Source organism: Symphalangus syndactylus, chromosome 10 (assembly GCF_028878055.3).
Source record: "Symphalangus syndactylus isolate Jambi chromosome 10, NHGRI_mSymSyn1-v2.1_pri, whole genome shotgun sequence".
Taxonomy (NCBI): Eukaryota; Metazoa; Chordata; class Mammalia; order Primates; family Hylobatidae; genus Symphalangus; species Symphalangus syndactylus.
Genome location: NC_072432.2, coordinates 44,044,771 through 44,063,216, shown reverse-complemented (window position 1 = coordinate 44,063,216; position 18,446 = coordinate 44,044,771). Strand labels below are relative to the sequence as shown.

General features: G+C 40.6%; 1 long non-coding RNA gene across 1 annotated transcript in view; it reads right to left on the bottom strand.

Annotated features, from left to right (window-relative positions):
* The window catches only part of LOC129491697 (uncharacterized), a 43,466-nt gene extending 40,579 nt beyond the window's left edge, over positions 1 to 2,887 (bottom strand). Inside the window, exons 1-3 of the long non-coding RNA XR_008660594.2 lie at positions 2,799 to 2,887; positions 2,091 to 2,151; positions 171 to 202 (exon numbers count right to left, since the gene is read on the bottom strand). This is a non-coding gene — a long non-coding RNA (uncharacterized lncRNA). The remainder of the gene's footprint in view (positions 1 to 170; positions 203 to 2,090; positions 2,152 to 2,798) is intronic.
* Positions 2,888 to 18,446: the final 15,559 nt, after the last annotated feature.

Below are 18,446 nucleotides of genomic sequence, written 5' to 3'. Positions count from 1 at the left end.
AGGGTTTCACCATGTTGCCCAGGCTGGTCTCAAACTCATCAACTCAAGCAATCTGCCTGCCTCAGCCTCCTGAAGTGCTAGGATTACAGGCGTGAGCCACTATGCCCAGCCTTGCACAGTCTTTTAAAAAGTAATGTGGAAGTATCTATTGGAATTTAAAATGTGCATACCTTTTGATTTATCATTCCAGTTGAAATTTAACCTATAGAAATAATAACATTAATATTTACGTACAAGGACATTCACTTTGCTATCATAATAGCAAAATAATAGACACATAAATGTTTATTAAATAGACCAATAGTTAATAAGACAAAAAAAATACTATAGTCATCTTAGTACATACAAGTGTCAGGGGCGTTTGAACTACAGCAACTCCACCTTGAATAGGGGCTTGGTAAAATGAGGCTGAGACTTCCTGGGCTGCATTCTCAGACGGTTAAGGCGTTCTAAGTCACAGGATGAGATAGGAGGTTGGCACAAGATGCAGGTCAAAAAGACACTGCTGATTAAACAGTTGCAGTAAATAAGCTGGCTAAAACCCACCAAAACAAAGGTTGAGAGTGACTGTGTTCATCCTCACTGCTACACTCCCACCAGTGCCGTGACACTTTACAAATGCCATGGCATGAGGAGCACCTCTGCCCGGCCGCCCCTTCTGGGAAGAAGTGAGGAGCACCTCTGCCCGGCCGCCCCGTCTGGGAAGAAGTGAGGATCGTCTCTGCCCGGCCACCCCGTCTGGGAAGTGAGGAGCGCCTCTGCCCGGCTGCCCCGTCTGGGATGTGGGGAGCGCCTCTGCCCGACCGCCCCATCTGGGAGGTCTACCACGGAGGCCAGAAGCAATGTGGGGGCTGGACGTGGTGGCTCACACCTGTAGTCCCGGCGCTCTGGGAGGCCGAGGCGGGTTGATCACTTCAGGCCAGGAGTTCGAGACCAGCCTGGCCAACATGGCGAAACATATGAAAAATACAACAGACAAACCAACCAACCAACCCAGTGACAACAAAACAGGTCTACCCTGGAGTCATACTCTAATTTTTTCTATTTTCCTCCCTTTCTGATCCTTTATCCCACTTTCTTTTTCTTCCTCTTCCTTCTCCTTCTTCTTTATCAAATAGAGGATTGAGTTATTATCATTGATCCATACAAAATCCCTCTCTCATTCATTTTCTTTAATTCCCACTCCCCATTTCTATTCCCTGTCTTCCCATGTGCAATCTTCCTAATATGTTTGATACGCATCTTTTTGTTTGTATGTATTTTTAGAAAATGTTTATTGTTTCGTGTGCAAAAAAAACTAATAAAAAAAAAAGGACAAATGCCATGGCAACGTCAAGAAGTTACCCTATATGGTTTAAAAAGGGGAAGCTTGAATAACCCACCCCTCGTTTAGCATATGATAAAGAAATAACCATAAAAATAGACAACCAGCAGGCTTCAGGGTTTCTCTGCCTATGGAGTAGCCTTTCTTTATTACTTTACTTTCCTAATGAACTTGCTTTCACTTTAGGGACTCTTCCTGAATTCTTTCTTGCATGAGATCCAAGAACCCTCTCTTGGGGTCTGGATTGGGACCCCTATCCAGTAACACAAGATGATTAGTACATACAAGATGAATATGTATGTACTACATGGCTCATGTTAGATCACTGAATGATGTTTTGAATTCCAAACCAGTATTATTGGCATTATGCATGTGTCCATTATATACTGATGTGTATAACTTTTGGGGAAAAGTTGAGAAGGATACATACTAAATGTAGAATGGTTAATGGAGTATGGGTTTGCTTTCATACTTTACTGTAAATACTTTGTATTTTTTTAAGTAGTAAGATTACAGGTGGTTTTGTTTGTTTACCCAAGTGGCAAAGCTGAGCGATAAACCCAGACAGTCTGGCTCCAGATGCCTGGCTTTTAACAACTCACTAAATTGCCTTTAACTGGAGCAGTATATAAAGTGTGAACTTAATATTCTTAGAATTTATTTTTATTTAGTTCTTCATATCATATCTTCATCTCTCCTATCATACTCAGAGTGACTATATGTTTCTGATTCCAAATATCCCTTACCATCCTTGCATCAAGAGTACCTTCTGTTTCATCAAGTATTGACCCATAATATGGCAGGCCCTGGGTGTGTCCCTTAGAGATCTGTTTACAAGAAAGAAAGAACAAAGGACTGCCTAACAGAACTTTAACATAAATCCCTGTTAATTGTGGTGCCCTTGAAATTACAACTAGTTTGATAGTGTAGTTAAGCCAATTATTTTGAAAATGCTACCAAAATGTTCAGTAAGCAACAACCCCTCTGGCCCCCTTTGCCTGGTTTCTTTGTCATTGTTTGGAGCTTCTGCTTTGAAGCACAATAGCCTCTTTGTTGCGGAGCCACAGGTAAAAAGTACTCATGCTCAAAGGTGACAGATTCCTTTCATCATTAATCCCAGGATGACCCCACCCCACCCTCCAGAAGTTCTTAGTCTATAAAGGTTCTCATGTATATGCCTGTTAAAACCAAGTTCTTCTAGCCTTGTTCTTGTCTTTCTTCCTACCTCCTTTGCAACTGCTTTTTCCTTAAGGCATTTTATTTAAGTGGAGACACTAAGTTACATAAGAGAGGCAAGGAACATTTTCTTGCCTAGCCAACTAAAGGAATCTTCTTGAAGTAAATTGAGATAGGATTAGTGAAAAAAGGCAAATTTTCTGCCAAAAAAAGCAAAAAATTATTGTTAATATATTACCCAGAATTAATTAGATGGGCAGTTTAGCAACAGCATTACATTACTAATTTTTTTCCTTACCTCCAGCAGCTTTTAGAAGACTGATTTACCAAGCGTATTTTCTGTCCAAGCTTTCTTTCATGGAAAAATTTGCTTTACCTAGACAAAGCACATGAAAGCAAATCAAAGCACATGTAAGATTAAGGAGGCTCTTGTTTGCTTTCAGAGCATATTCTTTTTTTTTTTTTTTTTTTTTTGAGACGGAGTCTCGCTCTGTCGCCCAGGCTGGAGTGCAGTGGCACGATTCGGCTCACTGCAAGCTCCGCCTCCCGGGTTCACGCCATTCTCCCGCCTCAGCCTCCCCAGTAGCTGAGACTACAGGCGCCCGCCACCACGCCCGGCTAATTTTTCTGTATTTTTAGTAGAGACGGGGTTTCACCATGTTAGCCAGGATGGTCCCGATCTCCCGACCTCGTGATCCGCCTGCCTCGGCCTCCCAAAGTGCTGGGATTACAGGCGTGAGCCACCACGCCCGGCCTCAAAGCATATTCTTAAATTATCCTGGTCTTTTCTATTCAGAAGCTTTGTGCACCAGCTATGTTTACTAACATGAATATGAAAATATTTCTGCTCGTAAACTTCAGTGTAAAACTCCAGAGCAAATATGATGAATTTTTTAAGACTGATATTGGTCTTATTTGTAATTTGTAGAATTAACTCTGCAGCAATAGATAAGCCCATGCACATCAGTATGCAAATGAAAATGGTGGCTATCTTAAAATCTTCCCTAAAAGAAATATGCCCTGCCGGGCGCGGTGGCTCACGCTTGTAATCCCAGCACTTTGGGAGGCCAAGGCAGGTGGATCACGAGGTCAGGAGATCGAGACCACGGTGAAACCCCGTCTCTACTAAAAAATACAAAAAATTAGCCGGGCGCGATGGCGGGCGCCTGTAGTCCCAGCTACTCGGAGAGGCTGAGGCAGGAGAATAGCGTGAACCCGGGAGGCGGAGCTTGCAGTGAGCCGAGATTGCGCCACTGCACTCCAGCCTGGGTGACAGAGCAAGACTCCGTCTCAAAAAAAAAAAAAAAAAAAAAGAAATATGCCCTGAGTTAGCACGTACAGTGATAGATACCATGATGCCCAATAATACTTACCAGGTTCTTTCATCCACTAAAATTATTTAGAATATTTCCACCAGGGCAAAATGAATAAACAAACTTTTATCTGATCTTCATATTAAATAGTTGAGAAAAACTGCCTACCATGGCAGCTACTCCCAATAAGGACTGTGATGATAATTTCACCTCAAAAGAGTACCCCATCAACCCCACTTGTACCCCACTTGTTCCCCACCTGTTCCCTGAAATGGTCACTTTCATGCGCGTCCGTGTGAAGAGACCACCAAACAGGCTTTATGTGAGCAATAAAGCTTTTAATCACCTGGGTGCAGGCTGGCTGAGTCTGAAAAGAGAGTCAGCGAAGGGAGATAGGGATGGGGCCATTTTATACGATTTGGGTAGGCAAACGAAAATTACAGTCAAAGGGGGTTTGTTCTCTGGCGGGCAGGAGTTGCAAGGTGCTCAGTGGGGGCGCTTTTTGAGCCAGGATGAGCCAGGAAAAGGACTTTCACAAGGTAATGTCATCACTTGAGGCAAGAACCAGCCATTTTCACTTCTTTTGTGGTGGAATGTCATCAGTTAAGGCGGGGCAGGGCATTTTCACTTCTTTTGTGATTCTTCAGTTACTTCAGGCCATCTGGGCGTATATGTGCAAGTCACAGGGGATGTGATGGCTTGGCTTGGGCTCAGAGGCCTGACAGTCACCATGGAAAACTTTCCACCTCTAACATTGAACAATTCTTCCTGTTTTGAAATGATCCCAACTGCTTGCCCCTTTATGGCCTACCAGCTATTGCCAGATGAACCCAATGACCACTCAATAAAATTCTCCCTTGCTTCTAAAATTCCTACCTTAATAAATGCTTGCCAATCAGAGGCTTAGTATTTTCTTTACACACCATAAACTCATACTTGTCCAATACCATTGAAAACCTGCTGAAATAAAACATTGCCAAGGGCTTTCTTGCTACAAGTTTATGAATAAATAGACTTTGTTAATTTTGCCTCATGCTTAGTTTTGTCTTTAAACATAATTGTATATGATACGTTAAACTATCTCCTAAATATCTCTGAATCCATCTTTTTCTCCCCATCCCCACTAATATTCTTTTTTTTTTTTTTTTTTGAGACAGAGTTTCATTCTCGTTGCCCAGACTGGAGCGCAATCACGCTATGTCAGCTCACTGCAACCTCTGCCTCTTGGGTTCAAGCGATTCTCCTGCCTCAGCCTCCCAAGTAGCTGGGATTACAGACATGCACCACCATGCCGGACTAATATTGTATTTTTTAGTAGAGAGGGGGTTTCACCATGTTGGTCAGGCTGGTCTCGCACCCCTGACCTCAAGTGACCCACCTGCCTCAGCCTCCCAAAGTACTGGGATTACAGGCATGAACCACCTCGCCCAGCCAGTACTAATATTCTTATTATGCATCATCTAGAATGAGAATTAGTCCAGGAAGTGATCTCTTTGCCTCCAATGTCCTCGGATTCATCCTTGTCTTGCTGACAAAGTATTATTGGTAGAAGGCAAATGCATTCACACCCTTCTCTTATTTTAATGGCATCCCCAAAGCTAACTAACGTAATAATGCCCAAATGCTTTCCAAAAGACTTGCAATAATAGTAATAGTAGTAGAATATTCTAATGAAAATAAATTAATACGTTTTAATTTATAATAAGAGTTTCCATTAACCTTGACAAATACTCTGATAGGTAGAAAGGCTTTGTTATCCTAGCTGAGAAATCTAAGATTCAAGGAAGCTAAGTGAAATCGCTCAAGGTAACTTAGCTAGTAAGTAGCGGATCCAGAATCTAAAACTGTGTTTATCAGATTCCAAAGCCCATGCTTTCCTGAATGCCCTCCCCAACAGCCATACTGAATTCTTTGCATTCTTTCAGTATGCTGTGCTGGCTCATACATCCTTCCCTCTGTACATACTTCTATCATTCTCATCTTCTGTGAAACTTTCCCACACCTTCACTCTTCCCAGGCAGAGATGACTATTTCCTCTCCCTACTGCTGCTTTAGCTGAAACTTGCCTCTTTCATAGTCTTCATCACACTTTAATATTATATAAATAATTCCTTACATTGGCATTTCACAAAACTGTAAGCTCTTTGAGGACAAGGCATTCTACTTCATTTTCCATTTTTAAAAAAAGTGCTAGGCCAGGCGCAGTGGCTCATGCCTGTAATCCTAGCACTTTGGGAGGCCGAGGCGGGCAGATCACAAGGTCAGGAGATCAAGACCATGGTGAAACCCCGTCTCTACTAAAAAAAAATACAAAAAAGTAGCCAGGCGTGGTGGCAGGCGCCTGTAGTCCCAGCTACTCTGGAGGCTGAGGCAGGAGAATTGCTTGAACCCGGGAGGCAAAGGTTGCAGTGAGCTGAGATTGCACCACTGCACTCCAGCCTGGGCCACAGAGCAAGATTCTGTCTCAAAACAACAACAACAACAAGAAAACAAAAACATTGAGTGGAATACCTAAAATGTTTCTGATTTTTGTCAGATGATGTACAAATTTTTTGTTTGTTTGTTTTTTGAGACGGAGTCTCACTCTGTTGCCCAGGCTGTAGTGCAATGGCGCGATCTCAGCTCACTGCAAGCTCCTCCTCCTGGGTTCACGCCATTCTCCTGCCTCAGCCTCCAGAGTAGCTGGGACTACAAGTGCCCACCACCACACCTGGCTAATTTTTTTGTATTTTTAGTAGAGACGGGGTTTCACCGTGTTAGCCAGGATGGTCCGGATCTCCTGACCTTGTGATCCGCCCGCCTCGGCCTCCCAAAGTGCTGTGATTACAGGCTTGAGCCACCACGCCCGGCCTGATGTGCAAATTTAATCAAAATTTATAATTAGGTGAACACAAATTTCATTCACGAAATTATTTTAATTTTATTCCTGATCACCTTATATTCCTTTAAAAGAAAAAAAAAGGAAGGAAGGAAGCAGGGAGGAAGGAGGGAGGGAAAGGATAAAAGAAGGAAAGAAGGGAGGAAGGAAGGAAGGGAGGGAGGGAGGGAGGGAGGGAGGGAGGAAAGGTTGGGAGGGAGGGAGGAAGGGAAAAAGGCAAAATTCCTACGTTTCAGAGTGCTATGATCTGAATGTGTCCCCCCAGAGTTTTGTATTGAAACTTAATTAACAATGTGATAGTGTTAAGAGGTGAGGTCTTTAGGAGGTGAATAAGTTAAGAGGGCAGAGCCCTCATAAATGATTAGTGACCTATAAAAGAGCTGTGAGGGAGCTATTCATCCCTTCCACCCCTTTTTTTTTTTAACCCCTTCTCCATGTGAGAATGGAGCAACAAGTTGCCATCATGGAAGCAGAGAGCAGCCCTCACCAGGCACCAAACCTGCCAGCACCTTGATCTTGTACTCCCCAGCCTCCAGAACTGTAAGAAATAAATTTCTATTATATATAAATTACCATCTGGGGTATTTTGTTTGAGCAGCGCAAATAATCTAAGACACAGAGGTATTCAAAATGTAATCCTTTTACTCTTTTCTCTTTTGGAAATATTCAGTCATTCACCAAATATTTTTCAGGTGCCCAAGTGCCACATCCTGTGTTAGATGCTAAAGATGCACTCCTGAGTAATACAGGCATGGCCCATACCTGTGCAGAATTTAAACAGAACTTCATAAGGTACAATAGAATAGACTAAAAAACTACAAAAGACAAGTAGATTTTAATTTTCTAATTAACTTGAAATATCTCTAAAGCATATTTTAATTCATCACTTTATCAATATTTACTATAATAATAGATATATTGAATTTAAAGGGTAGATGTGGAAAAAAAATGTTCTATTACACCAAATGCCCCGTAGGTGGATTTTTAAGATAAATATTTTCATATTTCAGTCTTTCAAACTAGTTATTGTTATTAAGCAAGGGACAAATATAACAGACTAATTATGCTGTTTGGGGCAATGGTTTCAAAAATGGTCACAATTGAGGCTGGGCGCGGTGGCTCAAGCCTGTAATTCCAGCACTTTCGGAGGCCGAGGTCAGGAGATCGAGACCATCCTGGCTAACACAGTGGAACCCCGTCTCTACTAAAAACACAAAAATTTAGCCGGGCATAGTGGCGGGCGCCTGTAGTCCCAGCTACTCGGGAGGCTGAGGCAGGAGAATGGCATGAACCCGGGAGGCAAAGCCTGCAGTGAGCCGAGATTGCGCCTCTGCACTCCAGCCTGGGCAACAGAGCCAGACTCCGTCTCAAAAAAAATAATAATAAAAAAATAAAAAATAAAAATGGTCACAATTGGCTGGGCATGGTGGCTCATGCCTGTAATCCCAGCACTTTCACTTTGGGAGGCTGAGGTGGGTGGATCACCTGAGGTCAGGAGTTCAAGACCAGCCTGGCCAACATGGTGAAACCTTGTCTCTACTAAAAAATACAAAATTAGCTGGGTGTGGTGGCATGTACCTATAGTCCCAGCTACTTGGGAAGCTGAGAGGCAGGAGAATCGCTTGAACCCAAGAGGCAGAGGTTGCAGTGAGCCGAGATCACACCATTGCCCCCCAGCCTGGGTGACAGAGCTAGACTCTGTCTCAAAAAAAGCCACAATTAGTATAGTATATTAATTGTTTTATAAGCTTAGACAATCCCTTACAACAAAAATCTTTACTTCTAATCCATGGAAATTAAGTCTGAAATTATTTTTAGCCTATTAATACAATTTTGAAATGCCTTCTAAAGGAATTATGTAACAGACAGGAATCATTGAAATTCAAGTTAATTAAGAAAATCTCTTTATAATTAAAAAAAATCTCCTATAGTCTATAAGATTTTATAGGAAATAAATGCAAATAAGAAAGCCATCTCAATATGAATTTTGCTGGCTCTTGAGAATATATTTTAATTTTAAAAACCACTTGATACACTTGTTCTTTTCTAAGTGTTTCATCCATTTCCATGAACTGAAAAGTATAATTTAGATTTAGGTCTTGCCTGCAAGAATTGGTCAGAAGCATTCCTACACAAAACACAAAATTCAGAAGGTGAGCACAAAAGGCTAAGTCTACTCTCTTTCTATAAGAACAAACAAGCTAACATTGCACTTTCTCAGTCTTTGAGTCCTATCTGATTTCTTCATTCTTGTCTGATTACTTCTCTGGCCTCTTAGCACGCTGAAGTTGTACTGACCAATTTACATCTTTTGACATTATGGTTTAGTGTTTCTCATACTGTGCTATACATTTCCTTTTACTTTGTTCAAGCAATAGAAATGATTTTGTCATAAATTTTGACCCCAGCCCTTGTTCAAAAATGGGCACATTAAAAATTTGTGCTTACCTTTTAGATGCCTCTCAAATAATCTTATTGTTTCATTCAAATCCAAAGATCTAATTTAGTTTCTGTGGAGCTGAAATGCTTACTGGTTGCCTCCTCACTGGCTCTACAACCTGCAGGCTGCCTCCCACTTATCAAATCATTCCTTAATCTTGTTTTCGAAGACAGTGGCAGTAGTGACTATCAGCTGGTGATAACATTTGGTGCCTTCCAGATTTCAGTATTTCATGTCCCTTGTCTGGGACACATGCATACCACCAAGCTCACCCTATTTCTGGGTTTCCTACAGCTTGGTAAAGCTATCACGGCTCCTCAATTTCTTACTTAATGCTTAGAGGACATCTACTGGAGTTTGGATTGGGTTGTCTGTCTTGCTGGAATCAGACATTAAATAGTGCCAGTCCTTAGAACCACAGACTCAGCACCTGCACCTGGCTCTGATTCACATCTGCTGTCTACTATCTGGTTCAAAATCATACAAGTTTTTTTTTGTTCATGGTCACGTGATCAGAAATCCACATAAAAGCAGGCGGCATGAATTATTTTATTGATTTATTACTATGGTGAGGCAAGAAGGTCTGTGTGGCAGCTCTTGGGGTGATCAAGTGCATGTAGAGGTTCTAGCTATACTTGTTTACCTCCGTTCGTGGTTCTTCAAAACACTCCACTTCAAAGTGGACTTTTAGTGGAATTTAAGTTGAACATCTCAAAATTGATTAATTCAACTTCAATTATAGTGTCTAATATAACACTTTATAGCGGGCAATTATCCAACATAGCACAGAATTAGTTGGGACACACTGGCACCCAGTTTGTGCTTGGGTTTTTTGTCGTTATTGTTTGTTTGTTAATCTCAGGGAATATATGCAGCATTTTAGATGCTCAGGGTCTACTTTAATTTTAGAAACACAATATTGTGTTCTTACTGCCACTCCTCCTTGTTTGGTACAGATCCTATAACCCAAAAAGTGTTCAAAAATGTGAATTTAATACAGGTGAATTAACATTTTCTAAGCTAGTGGCCTGTCTTTCTGGTGAAGCAGAGCTATAATTTTCCTATTCTTTAAAGCCGCAGTGGGGTGCAGTGGCTCACATCTGTATCCCAGCACCTTGAGAAGCCGAGGCAGGCAGATCACTTGAGCTCAGGAATTCAAGACCAGCCTGGCCAACATGGAGAAACCCTGTCTCTACAAAAAACACAAAAAACTAGCCAGGCATAGTGGTGCGTGCCTGTAGTCCTAACTACTCCAGAGGCTGAGGCAAGAGAATCGCTTGAACCCGGGAGGCAAAGGTTGTAGTAAACTGAGATTGTGCCACTGCCCTCCAGCCTGGCCACAGAGCAAGACTCTGTCTACCACAATTTTGATCGCAAATGCATACAATCAACCCTATCATGAAAGACAAAAGGCATCTGACAATTAAAGAGATTATTATTATTTGGGCTGTATTGGGAGATTATTCATTGATGAGGAACATCTCAAGGAAAAGAGGAGGTAGGGTTTTAAAGAGGTGGATAAACAGGGAAGTCATTGAGGAAGGATGGAGATGGGTTTTTTGTTTGCTTGCTTGCTCTGTTTTTTGTTTGTTTGTTTGTTTGTTTGTTTGTTTGAGACAGAGTCTCACTCTGTCGCCCAGGCTGGAGTGCAGGGTCGTGATCTCGGCTCACTGCAACCTCTGCCTCCCAGGTTCAAGTGATTCTCATGCCTCAGCCTCCCGAGTAGCTGGGATTACAGGCACGTGCCACCATGCCTTCCTAATTTGTGTATTTTCAGTGGAGACAGGGTTCCACCATGTTGGCCAGACTGATCTCGAATTCCTGACCTCAAGTGATCCACTGGCCACCACCCCTTGCCAAAATGGGTCTTATCTGAGAGCACACGACAGACAGCAGGGTAGTTGTTTGTGGTTAGCCATTTCTTGGAGCACAAAAGAGTCGGAGGAGGGATCCAGGTACACAGGGTTCAGATAAAATTCAACATTGTCAATTGTCCTTTTGTTCAAGATAAATGAATATCACTCATTGCTGTACAACTTGGAGCTGATTATAAACTTCCCAAATGTTGACGAAGGGTCTAAGAAGTCTCTCAAGGATTATTGTTGGTATTTTTCCTAGAAAATCAGTTAAATTATCTATTAAGAGGTGGAAAAAATGTTGATTGTTTTAGGATCCTGGAGACCCTAAAGGCTTGGGTATTGCAAGAGAGAGATGCCTAAAAGGAAATATTAGTATAAAAAGTTGTATTATAGTGAAGAGCTAGGAGTTGAACTCTGAGGGTACTAGTTCAGTGGATTCTAAGAGGTTGTCAAAAATCTTCTGGGTATATAGCATTGCTTGTTGCATTTCATGCTCTTAAGATAGCTTGTCAGTGCTATTGATGTTGTCCACAGTCTTGGTTGCATCTCATCTAAGGGTATGCTTGACCCAGGAATTCCTGGAATTCACTGGAATTCCTTAGTGGTCCAGACAATGGCTTGTCCAGGGAGAAATCCAGCTCACTCATGGGTTGCTGCAGTGGTGGGTTCTTCCAAGTTTATATCAGATCATTGTTTAACTTGAGGGACTTCTTCAGATTCTGTGGAAAGGGTCAGCTGCAAGGCGGCCTAAAGTCCCAGAGATTGGGCAGTCAGGTTTAGTTCTCCATGACTCTGAGTCAGGCAAAAGGAAGAAAAATTGGAAACATTAGTTTGGAATACTGTAGCCAGATATTGAAGGAAACCAGAAGAATTAAAAATTTGGTAAGGATTAACTGTTTGAGCAAGGTAACCAAATTCAATCCAATTTGTGGGTAGGTACTAGAACTGTTTTTTTCACAGGGTGAGGGTTGGAAGTCACTTAAATCTCTGACAGACAAGACAGAGTTTGCATGTCTATCAGTTATCTGAAATTTACAAAGAGACATGAAAAAGACTTCAAAGATCATGAACTGGGCTGGAATCTAATAACCAGGAAGGATGTGCTGTAAATGATGCATAGTTTTCCATTGAAACACAAAATTTGTCTCTATAGTCACCCATCTTTTGATCAAAAATATTCCCAAAAAGAAGATTTTTCTTTTTTTTTTTTTTTTTGAGAAAGAGTCTCGCTGTTGCCCAGGCTGGAGTGCAGTGGCACAATCTTGGCTCACTACAACCTCCGCCTCACAGGTTCAAGCAATTCTCATGCTTCAGCCTCCCCAGTAGCTGGGAGTACAGGCACACGCCACCATGCCCAGCTAATTTTTATATTTTTAGTAGAGATGGAGTTTCGCCATGTTGGCTAGGCTAGTCTCAAACTCCTGGCCTCAAGTGATCTGCCCAATTCAGCCTCCCAAAGTGCTGGGATTACAGGCACGAGCCACCACATCTGACTCCCTCACCATTTTTTTTTTGAGACAGGGCCTCACTATATTGCCCAGGCTGGTCTCAAATTCTTGGACTTAAGTGATCTTCCCAGTTCAGCCTCCTGAGTAGTGAGGACTACAGGCATGCACCACCACTGTGCCTGCTAAGATTCTAGATTATTATTTTTATTTTTATTTTTATTTATTTTTATTTTTTGAGACAGGCTTTTACACCCAGGCTAGAGTACCAAGGCACGATCTTGGCTCACTGCAGCCTCTGCCTCTTGGGATCAAGTGAGCCTCCCACCTCAGCTTCCTAAGTAGCTGAGACTACAGGCATGCACCACCATGCCCAGCTAATTTTTACGTTTTTTATAGAGACAGGTTTCACCATGTTGCCAGGCCAGTCTCGAACTCCTGGGCTCAAGCAATCCACCTGCCTCAGTCCCTGAAAATAATAAGATTATTCTTGATTACAAAATAAAACTGGTCTAACTAGATTTGACTTGATTATTTATATAGGTGTAGTCATAATAATAACTTACCATTAAGACCTTTCTAAATTTGCTTTACTGAATGTTTTCAATAAGGATTTAAGAATTAGGTTAGACTTTTAAAAGCTTATTGAAGCTAGAAAGCTAAGCCAAGAAGCTAGATTTCACCTGCAGAGGCTATAAATTTGGGAGAACTCTTCTCTTCTTGGGGTTCCCAAATTATCTTCAGGCTCCTTGGCTTGCTAGGAAATAACTTTTCTCTCTCATCTGTAAGGCTAGAATCACTATAAGCCACGAACCAGGCCAGTTTCCCAAGAGGGCTGTGTAAGCACTGGGTCCACAAAGTCAACCTTAGTTCCTTAAAAGTGCCTAGTGATATTAATAAAAATAGCATCATTCTCAAATATGATGTTCCAGGCCAAGATCTTGGTTGCATAACCAATGCTTCTAGTTATGTCCTGGTAACAAGGAGGACAGACTCATTTTCAACATATCCAGATAACTGTATTGCCATTAGAATAAGAATACTCAGTAATAGTTTCTGAATTTTGGAGTGATTGAAATGGAAAAAAAGATCATTTATAAATGTTTTATATTGTTTTAAAAAGCAGAGTCTATTAAATTGTTATGAGTTATAGATAGCTTAAGAGAAAAGAGCAACTGGTTTCTTATATTTCCAAAAACTAGAACATTAAAGCATCAACAATACTACAAACAAAAATCATAATCATCTCTCATCAGTTCATTCCTTTCAGTGTAATTCATTCATTCCAGTGTAATTAATTCCAGTGTAAGAATTAATGCCCAATCTTAGATTAGTAGCCTTATGAGTCCACCTGCTTCTTGAGTGGCTTCTGGAAATACATGAACATACCTGACTCAGTTTACTGGTATGGTCTGAAAGTTGTTTAAGTGATGCCATCAAAAGTCTGTACCTTAAAACATTTGGCATCATCCTTTTCCACAGCACATGAGACAGTCCTTCTTTGCTGAAGATGAAGTATTCAGGCCTGCAGTTAATTATAAGAGCTTTCAGAGCAGCATTAGAGAAAAACCAAAAAACTGTCTATTGATGTCCAAAGATTAAAAATGATCGTGGTTAAATTATTACTGATAATTTTCAAAAGTGGAAGGTCTGATGATGAGTGTTTTTAACAAGAATAGTGCAACTGAGAAGAACATTTGGGTATTTCTGTGTTATATAAAACAAGATAATAAAGTCAATCCAAAAAAGTGTTTTAGACAAAATATAAGCATACTGATGAAGCCTACTTTCCAAAAAGAGTGGCTATTACATTTAATTTATACATATGGATATGCATGATCTTTATGAAGAAAAAACTCCAGATATAATAATCCTGACATATACTATACCATGACTATATGCCAAGCACATATTTAGAATATATCAAGAATATCAAGTAAAAGGATTCTGTAAGTCTGGAGTATGTCCTAATCAGATGCTAGATTCAAATTAAAGAAGTACAGTTGTAGCCAATATTTTTTATTTTTATTTTATTTATTTATTTATTTATTTATTTTGAGACGGAGTCTCGCTCTTTTGCCCCAGGCCGGAGTGCAGTGGCGCTATCTCGGCTCACTGCAAGCTCCGCCTCCTGGGTTCACGCCATTCTCCTGCCTCAGCCTCCCGAGTAGCTGGGACTACAGGCACCTGCCACGGCGCCCGGCTAACTTTTTGTATTTTTAGTAGAGACGGGGTTTCACCGTGTTAGCCAGGATGGTCTCGATCTCCTGACCTCGTGATCTGCCCGCCTCGGCCTCCCAAAGTGCTGGGATTACAGGCGTGAGCCACCGCGCCCGGCCCGTAGCCAATATTTTTTAAATAACCGAAATTATGACTAATAACACTATACTGTTGCTTTTTTAATATAAGGCAAAGCAGCACCAGGACTCTGATAAATAGAAACATATCATGGCAGCAAATGTACTGACAATTCTCCAGCAACTTCCCATACAGCTTATAATTTCTGAAATATTTGTATTAATAACATTTTACCATTTAATCTAGGGAAGACTAATCATAACTTCCTACTTAACAATTGCCCCACCCCAAGTTCCATTTAGCAACTATGGACCAAGAATGAATAAGGGATCTAGGGACTCAAAGGTGAACAAGACACAATTCCTTTCTCCAGAGATCTTTGTCTCACAGTGTAGTGGGGAAAATACAGTAATAGGAGTTACAAGAAGCACAGACTAGCCACTCTGTGCCCAAACTCGGAGTAGTGAGTAGAGTGAGAAAAGGAAAGGTAATGAAGGTGGATTATGTATGGCTTTTGGAGGAATGATCCCTAAATGATTTTATGTGGTTTGAAGAATGAACCTGAAGAGTAAAAGAAAGGGTATCTATGTAGACTTTTCTTAAAAGAGTTTAATGGAGTGAGTAGACAGGAAGGCGATGAAGGTATAGACAAGAGATGAACAAGATCCTTAAAGGGACAGAAATCAAGAGCACAAATTAAGAACACTGAGATACAGGCCGGGCACGGTGGCTTATGCACTTTGGGAGGCCGAAGCAGGTGGATCACTTGAGGTCAGGAGTTCGTGAGCAGCCTGGCCAACATGCTGGAACCCCATCTTTACAAAAAACACAAAAATTAGCCGGGTGTGGTGGTGGGTGCCTGTAATCTCAGCTACTCAGGTGGCTGAGGCAGGAGAATCTCTTGAACCCAGTAGGCAGAGGTTGCAGTGAGCAGAGATTGTGCCATTGCACTCCAGCTTGGGTGACAGAACGAGATTCCATCTCAAAAATAAATAAATAAATAAAAATAAAAAGTAAAATAAATAAATAAATAATAAAAAGCAGCTCTGAAATACAAACGTGAATTTAAATGTAAAGTGATAGGGAAATTCCTCCCTAATCTGTAGAATTTTCCCAATAATGATGTCCTCTGCCAAGTGTGATTCATATAGTAATTAGAGCTTTTGAATATTGGCTATAAATGTTTGAAATAGTTGCCAAAGAAAACAGGAATGAAAAGAACAGTGTCCAAAGACTGTAAAAGCACTTTCCATTGGCACTGATCCCCACCATGTATTGTAGAGATAATATTTCTGGAGGCACGAATCAGGTTCCACATTGGAACCTTCCCTAGCAGGGCCAAAAAGCCATTGTGTGGAGTGGAGAAGGCAGATTATGGAGGAGTAAAGATGTGAGACCTGGAGTGGACTAAAAAGACACAAATCTGAAGAGGAATCAAAGGAATGGAGAGCTCTGTGCAATTAATAGTAGGAATAATGGGACAGCCTAAAATAGCTGGAAAGATAGGACAGCCCTAGCTCCTAATCTGAACCTAAACTATTAAACAGCTCATTCATTATATTAAATCACTTAATCCTCACATCAACCCTCTGAGATGAAGTGACATATTTTAGAAGCCACAGCATCCCAGATCTTGTACAGAAAATATTCTTCCAGAAATTTTTATTACATAAGCTCTTTTGAACCAATTCAAATTAAAAGATATTTTGGTAATTAACTGATTTTATTTTAATTTTTTTTTTCTTTTTTGAGACAGAGTCTCACTCTGTCGCCCAGGCTGGTGTGCAGTGGCATGATCTCAGCTCACTACAACCTCCACCTCCTGGGTTCAAGTGATTCTCCTGTCTCAGCCTCCTGAGTAGCTGGGATTACAGGCATCCACCACCACACCCAGCTAATTTTTGTATTTTTAGTAGAGATGGGGTTTCACCATGTTGGCCAGTCTGGGCTCGATCTCCTGACCTCAGGTGATCTGCCCACCTCAGCCTCCCAAAGTGCTGGGATTACATGCGTGAGCCACCGTGCCCGGCCTTATTTTAATTTCGTATTGTAGATGAGTCTGCTTCTACAGTAAACTCTTTTATAGCTAAGGATTAGGGTAAGTTACTCAAACGTGCTTTAAAAAGTTTATTCATTCCCCAGCAAAGTCTTGGTAGAAAAAAAAGTTTATTCAGTCCAACAACTGATGAATAAATAAATAAAATGTGGTATAACCAATGAAATATTATTTGGGGATAAAAAATAGCAAAGTACTGATGCATGCTGTAGCATGGAAAAACTTTGGGAAAAAAGCAGCATGTGAAGTAAAAGAAGCCAGACACAAAAGGCAACATATTATATGACTCCATTTGTATGAAATGTCCAGAACAGGCAAAACTATAAAGACACAAAGTAGAAGATGGCGCCTAGGGCTAGGGGAGAGAGGGAGGAGAATGAAGAGTGACCAGGTTTCTTTCAGGGGAGAAGAAAATGTTCTACAATTAAATTGTAGTGATAGTTGCACAACCTTGTGAATATACTAAAAAATATTGAATTGTATACCTTAAATGTGTAAATTATATGGTATGTGAATTATATCTCGAAGTTGTTTTTTGAAAATTTACTCATTTCATGTGTAAGAGACCTAAAATGTACTAACAATTCAAAACATGATAGTTATTAACAATTTAGTAACCCGCTAGAAAATATTTCAGAACCTATATCTGTTATTCCAAATAATTGGAAGATGGTACATCAGTCATGTACCTAACTGATGGATAATTTATTTTTTAAAAAACTATGATATTTTGGTATAATGTAGAATGGCCTTTTTTCTTGGAATTGTATTATTGTAGGATTATCTTATAATTTATTTATTTTATGGTGCTTATACTTCCAATAATTTAAATGATTTAAACCCAATTGTATTGAATTTTGCTCTATACTCATATTTTAATGTGACATTGATATTTTGGTCCTCTATTTGATCCATACTTATAAAATCATGCAGTTATTGGTATTTTAATTATAAAGCATTGCTGAATCATTTAATCAAATATTAGCAAATTTCTTGGATTAAGAAAATGTGGCACATATACACCATGGAATACCATGCAGCCATAAAAAATGATGAGTTCATGTCCTTTGTAGGGACATGGATGAAGCTGGAAACCATCATTCTCAGCAAACTATCGCAAGGACAAAAAACCAGACACCGCATGTTCTCACTCATAGGTGGGAATTGAACAATGAGAACACATGGACACAGGAAGGGGAACATCACACACCGGGGACAGTTGTGGGGTGGGGGGGAGGGGGGAGGGGGAAGGAGATATACCTAATGCTAAACGACGAGTTAATGGGTGCAGCACACCAACATGGCACATGTATACATATGTAACAAACCTGCACGTTGTGCACATGTACCCTAAAACTTAAAGTATAGTAATAATAAAAAAAAGTCTTCACCGTGGATTGCTAAACATTAAATTCAAGGTATGGCACCCTTACCTGTTTGGATAGGTTATCTCCTTAGTTCCCAAATCAGCCTTACATTCTTCTTAGCAGCCTTTGTTTTTTGTCATTCATTCATTCAACAGCTTGTATTGAGCACCTCTTATGTGCCAGGCACAGGGGATATGCAGCAAACAGACACTCTCTCTAGGATGTAGGAGTCCAGGAAAGATGTATAATTGAATAAATAATTGCAATAATAGGCATTGTGGCAGCACTTA